The following is a 7,154-nucleotide window of genomic DNA, read 5'->3' as shown; positions in this document are numbered from 1 at the left end:
CTTACACCATCTTTTCTTCAGGACAAATTTCAGGTCTTGATATTTAATCTTCTTCTACCTTGAATGTTCGAAAGGCTAGCGCCAATCTCACCTTCAGGTTTAAGACGATTAAATAGGGGCAGCTGTCATACCCCAAATTTCTCCTACCCTTTAATTTCTAACTGGCTTAGGCTTTTGAATCGCATGCATACCTCCATTAGGACATTAACATAACTTTGCATTCATTCATTAAATAAAACATTAAAAAAGCATGGGATCAAGGACCATAGATAGATTGGGGTCTCACAGAAGTCTTGGCATAAAGGCTCATTTATCAAGAAAAGAAAGAGGTGTTTGATACTTATTCAGAGGATTATGACTGGCTGAGGTTTCTTGGAAGTGCATTTTATCAGATGATTCTTATCTACGCAGGGTTCTTGACCTAAGGTTTATTTCCTTAGACGGGTGGTGCTCACGAACCTCAGAGGATCAGGGTTTGTAATTCATTGCTGAAGCTTAATCATGGTCATCAATTGAGGATGCGATCAGGGTTCATGTTAAGGTTATTTTGGCCATACTTTTTCCATAAGTTCTGCATTCATTCTCAAGGAGTTCTCAAACATGCTCATTACTGATAACATGAGTCAATTAGTGTTTGAACATTAAAGTTGAGGTTTTCGTCAAAAATGGAAGATTATGGTGGGGTGCCCATTCAAGTTACCTAAAGGCATCAAATTCACTCGTCCTCGATTCAACATTTTTCACGTTCATCCAAAGTTCAAAGTTCAAGTATATTCAAATTGTCATCATCATTCAAAGTTCATCTTCAGGCAAGGTCATCTTCAAAAGTGGTTTGCGCCAAACAAAGCTTATCCTTCAACCACAAGTTACAAATACAAAGAGTAAAATATTTGAAAGTCAACATTCATATGAAATGTCAGCCCATTCGAATTCCATTACATCCCTTATTCCCTTGCCAAGCGTCCATTACAATATTCCCTCAAAGAAAGTTACAAAAAAATATACATTTTTACAAGAGTTGACTTTTGGGTCAACCGTTGACTTTTAGTCAACTGTTGACCATTGACCTTGTTGACCAAACCATGAACTGTTGACCTTTGGACTTCTAACTAAACATCCCTCCCCGAACTTGTTTTCCAAGAGTCCGCCACTTCTGCTTTTGTTTGTACGCCAACGTCAAGTTGTTAAGTTGTCATGAAGATACACCCCAAGAGAACTTGCTGCTATCTACCTGCAAACTTTCACACAAAAGAACAAACCTGCAATGGCATAAACAGGTGCGGCATCAGTTTCCAATCCAACAATTTCAAACGTCCAAATGAACATACACAGAGCTTCAATTCCTAACATAACAAACCCAACTGTCCACACTATTAACTAACTAAACTCACAGTTTTTAACAATTCAGAACAATACACTCCACACATTCATCATTCAAACAGTTACATTTCAAACCCACATTACATTCCAAAGATTCTACAAATTCGCAAATCACTACTAAATCATTTCCAATTATCACTAAGCCATGCCAAATACCTGTTGCAAAACCAACTCGACCCGCCGCATAATAAAGAACTAAACCGGTTCAGACCTGCACATCAAATAAACCGAAGCGGCACAAAAATAAACGGCATCAGCTCAAGGAGAAAATTCTGCACACAAAGGCTTGAGCTAACAGTCCAAAGAAAAACCAAAACGCAATCGAAAGAAAACCGGTTCAGCAAATAAAAACCATAACAGAATTTCAAACCCTTCCCATTTGTCAATTCCTAACCAACATAACTACTGCCAGCTCATCCTAACCGACTTATAACAGAATGTAACCACATGCAACTAACCCACAACAGAATCACAACTACCATAACTAACTAACAGAGTTAACAGAAATTCAGAGAACAGAAAAAAGGAAGCAGAGTGGTGAGAGATAACAGAAAATCATAAGAAAACTCACCTCTATATATCACCAGCATCATTCACATTTGAAGCTCTCCACCATTTTCACCAATCCCTCGATCCCTTCTCATCTTCACACACCACCTGATTCTTCACCATCTTCATTCTCCACCACTTCACATTCATCTCCTTTCAATCTCCATTCATATTCTCCAAGAACCTTCATCGATTCAGAACCGTGGCAATCTTCATCACTTTCATTCATTCACCAACTCTGAAATTTCTAACCTTAACAGAATCAGCTCCAATCCTCTCCATTGGTTCAACTTCAACAAACCTTCAATCTCTCACTCTCCATCGCCTTCACCTTCCTCACGCTTCATCTTCATCTTCATCTGCAAATTCTAAAAAATCTTCACCAAGAACAACATCTCAAGAATGCGTACAAAGAAAAAATCAGAAAAAAGATGAAGAATAGAATTCGGGATTCATAGAAGAGGAAGTGAATCGAAGTGCGAGAAACTAAAAATATCTTAATCAATCTTGGCTCTGCGTTTATTTCGCATCCTCCTGGTATCGAAACGTTCGAAGCTACTTCACCTTCGATCGTATTCACCGCTCTGTGTCAAATTCAATCAGGGGAGGACCTGCAATATAATCACCACCCTCAAAAGATCGATCTCCGCCATCAAGCTTCAGCATCGAATCCGCAACGACATCTACTACAACTTCGTCACAATCTGCGTACAAGAACAACAATCCAGCACGTAACTTTCATCATCAACCACTTCACCATTGTCGTGAATCCGAGAACGAAAGGAAGAGAGACGGGAGCTTGAGGAGAACGAATCACCGCTAACGGTGGCGCTGTGGAAGGGTTGATCGGAAAATGAAGGGGAACGGCGTTGTTTCGTGGAAGAAGAGAGCGAAGCTTCTCAAAGGAAGCTGATGCGTCACAATTGGTGAACCCTAAATCCTTTTTAACTCTTTAGTTTAAACTTTAGGTTAATTGAATATAGGATTAATTAGATTCAGTTTATAATGTTTAATGTGATTAATTAGGTTTCAATTTGATATTAATTACTGGTATAAAGTTTGACTAAAATTGATTAACAAAATTCTGAAAAAATATTTGGATTACAACTTTGGGCTAAACGAAATACTGGTTACACCCCCCACCGGCCCAATCACACCGCTGTTTGGCATGAAGAAACTGAAACAAAATCTGTATACTAATTGGGGCCTGACGCTTTCATTTCTACACCCCCTGCAAACAGGCCCATGCACGCTTTTAACATGAGTTTAGTTCAAGTCTTTTACTAATACCCCCCCCCCCCTCAGACTTAGGTAGATTTTGCAAATGTTTAGAAATTGTATTTTCTCATAACTTTTGTCCCATGAATCATTTTTTTATGAAGTAAAAATAAATAAAAAATATGCTTTAGGTAGAATTTTGTGTGTAGATAATTGTGGCATTTTTCGTAGACTTTTAGAAATTAGTTTGCTATTTTTAATAAATCTTCTCTCCACATGTGTTCATTTTCTTCTTATGTTTTCTATGTGTTACAAAATAATTTTGTTAAATGACTTAGGAATAGAATTTTGCCAACCTTTTTTGTGTGATATCAGTAGATCCTTATATCCTCATGTGTATAAAAAATAAAAGTTTAATTCTATGTTTTAGTTAGGTTTTCATTAAGGTTTCTATACCCTATTGATGTGTGTTCCGAAATGGATAATCATGTGAATTTAGCCCATAATTCGGCTTGCATTTATGCAATAGCCTTGAATTCTTTTCGTGTATGCCATTAGAGATGCTAAAAGGGTATTAGAACCTGAACTTGGTTTTTGGTTGTTTTCCTTCTATTTTTACTTGATTTTTCTTTCCATATGTAAATATTCATTTTGTATAGTATTCCATTGTGTATAATCTCGTGTGTTTGATATAGTGATACATTCTCAATCTCATAACCTCCCTTAGGTGATAATTAGGAATTAGAATAACATAGAATAGGATGGTAGACTTAGTTCCCCATTTCATTTCTTTTCCCTTTTCAAACTCTAAAATACTTAATAAAAATCTGACAAAGATCATACTGTCACACTTCTGATATATGGTGGGAAAGAAATGATTGGGGCGTAGGCCCCGATGTACGTTCTTCCCCACGTAGTAGAAAAGAAATGATTGGGGTGTAGGCCCCGATGTACGTTCTTTTCTACTAAACGGAAAGAAATGATTGGAATGTAGATTTCGATGTATTTCTTATCCGTCATTTAGAGAATCGATTGTGGTGTAGACCTCGATGTGCATTCTCTAAATACTAAAAAAAAACAAAACTCTTTTGGTATGATCTAAGTCACAAATAAATTCCCTTAAAAAACACCAATCAAAAACACTTAAAACACTAATAAATGGTCAGATTTAAAACAAAGTAAGGAAGTGATGCGAAGCCTTGTAGTGGGTCTTCGTCATCATGGAATTACCCTTAAAAGATACAAACCAATTCTCTCTCTTCCCTCTTTTCTTAAGGGCATTGTTATCTCCGCTCCATTGCATCCTAGGCTGTCCCCTTATGCAAGAGCGCGAGCGTTAACTCCGCCCGACTAAAAAACACAAAAACAAACAGAAAATCGTGAGCCGAGCTACGGTAACTCTGATTCCTGAAAAGGATACGTAGGCAGCGGGGTAGGGCCCGTGCGAGTACAATTCTTTCTTTCCCTACATTTTGCATTCATTCGCATGTAGACATAGACATAGTTAGACACCCTTTAGATAGAAACAAACATAGGTGGATACCATCGAGTACGATGGGCGCGAGGGGTGCTAGTACCTTCCCCTCGCGTAACCGACTCCCGTACCTTGATTCTCTGGTCGCAAGACCCTGTTCTTATTCTGAGTTAGGTTTTCTGATATTCCTTTCCCTTATGGGATAAATATATTGGTGGCGACTCTGCTCATTTTTCGCGAGCGTGCGACAACAGTGAGATCAGTAGACTTTAGAAGACTTAGAAGTTTCTAAGTGTTGATTTCCTAGAGTGATTAAGGTGTGATCAGTATACTCTAGAAGACTTAGAGTGTTTCTAAGTGGAAAACCATTGTAATCAAGATTGGTTAGTGGATTAAATCCTCAGTTGAGGTAAATCACTCTAAGGGGGTGGACTGAAGTAGTTTCATTAACAACGAACCAGGATAAAAATATTGTGTTCATTGTTTTTATCTTAAGAGTTTTTTAAAGTCACACTTATTCAAACCCCCCTTTCTAAGTGTTTTTCTATCCGTCATCACGCTCTTGAACTTTTTGGAAAGATGAGATCACATACTTCATTTTTCATGTTGGTCAATTGAATTAATTCAACTTGGATCATTATGAAATCTGGCCAACAAAATTGAGAAAATAAGTTGTTCAACACTTAGAAAAATTTCTAAGTGTTGGAACATTTTTACAACTTTGAAACACCAATTTGATCAATCCATAACTTTTAACCCTTATGATATTTTTGATCAATTATTTCTATAATATTGAAGTACGAAGCATCACCTTTGAGTAGAGACATTGGGCATGAAGAATGATGACTTGAGGAAAAAGTTACACCCTTGTAAATTAGGCTACTTGATCATGAAATTTTGGTACTTAAAAAAATTCTAAAACCCTAATTTTCATCTTTTGATTCTTTTTCTTGAATTTCTTGATTAAACTTGATCAAATAGTTCCATCAACCATACTTTTATGATTATTGACCTTAGAAGTCCATGGTTGACCAAAACCCTAAAAACTCAAAGTTGATTCTTGAGCGGTTGACTTTTTATCAGATGAATTTCAATCTTTCCAATATCAATTAATCAAGCTTCTTTAGCCAATTAAATCCCGTGAGTGGGCTATGATGGAGCATATGAGCATTTTGAATCTTGTTCCCAACCTTTAAATCATGCCCTTGGTAAAAAATTTAACATTTCATTGAATTAGGTCAAAACCCTAATTTTGGTGTATCATATGAATTGAAAGTTGATGATCTTGAATTGAGGCATACTTGAACTTGAGTATTAATAGGGGGAATCACTTGATCATATGAGAAGCTCGAGTCATTTTGAGAGTTACAAAACCCTGATTACTTGAGCTCCTTGATCCAATACACTTATCTTGTGAAAGAAACAAACAAACTAAAAACACATATATCTTGTATCTTGAGGTTAGTGATGATGCATTAATGATGATAATAATGATCAAACCCTTTCTTGGAAGAGCAAGAATCAAACATGTATTACTCTTTTGATCATGAAATATGAGTTTGTGGCTCTCGCTTCCGCATGTCAAGAAGTTGAATGGTAAAGGGACCTTCTATTAGAAGTTCCATTGGCTAAAGACAACGTTTCAAAGGTGTTGATACATTGTGATAGTCAAGCCACTTTATCTAGAGCGTTCATCGAAATGTATAATGGAAAGTCTAGGAACATAAGTCATAGACTCACTTTTGTGAGAAAATTGAATAAGTATGGAATCATCTTACTCACATATAAACGGTCGAGCTATAATTTAGCTGATCCATTTACTAAACCTTGGGCCTGATATTTAGTAAAGACTACCTCAAGAGATATGAGATTTAAATTCCTTGAGTAAGAGTTCCAACGAAGATGATAATCCAATCTAACGGTAATACAACATTAACCTCAAGATTCAATGGGTAACAATAAGTTGTTGATTTTGATGTGTGTGCAATATTATGTAATAATGTTGACTATTGAATTTAATGGTTTTTTTAAAAATATTATTGAAGTTCAATATCAATATTATGTATCTCAAGTAAGGTCTATATAATATGAACTTCACCTATGTGAATTTTGAGATGGTGTCGTCTCAAAGTAAGAATTGGAGTTTTTCTCACAAAAATTCACGAAATAGGAAAAGCGCATGGCCATAAATAGTGATATACGAGAGATGTAGGCAAAGAACCATTAAGGAATGTGTGTTAGGTAACACCGGTCTGATCAGAAGGAATAACATGTTCAAAGCATTGATATTTAAAAACTCCGATTAGACTTTGCGTTATCTTTATTAAGGTTAAGTTCAAATTGAAAGATACTTAATTGTATTAACATTCTTTGTTTTCTTTTGTGGAATTGATCTTGTCATTATTAGAACAAATAGGAGATTGTTGTAACTAATAACATTAATTAATAACCATGAGTGTGTTTCAAAATGACAAGAAAATATGTAAGTGAAGTTTATTTTTTGAATTGAGAAATAGGAAACACTTGTGAAGTG

General features: G+C 36.1%; 1 long non-coding RNA gene across 1 annotated transcript; it reads right to left on the bottom strand.

Moving 5' to 3' along the window:
- Window positions 1-866: 866 nt before the first annotated feature.
- On the bottom strand, window positions 867-2,884 carry LOC131637898 (uncharacterized). Its single transcript, XR_009294523.1, has 3 exons — window positions 1,952-2,884; window positions 1,537-1,591; window positions 867-1,259 (listed from the first exon to the last, which is right to left on the bottom strand). It is a non-coding gene; the product is annotated as an uncharacterized LOC131637898 (long non-coding RNA).
- Window positions 2,885-7,154: the final 4,270 nt, after the last annotated feature.

This window comes from Vicia villosa, unplaced genomic scaffold, assembly GCF_029867415.1.
Source record: "Vicia villosa cultivar HV-30 ecotype Madison, WI unplaced genomic scaffold, Vvil1.0 ctg.002106F_1_1, whole genome shotgun sequence".
Taxonomy (NCBI): domain Eukaryota; kingdom Viridiplantae; phylum Streptophyta; class Magnoliopsida; order Fabales; family Fabaceae; genus Vicia; species Vicia villosa.
Note: the sequence above shows the minus strand (reverse complement) of the source record. Positions and strands in the feature narration are given on the sequence as shown.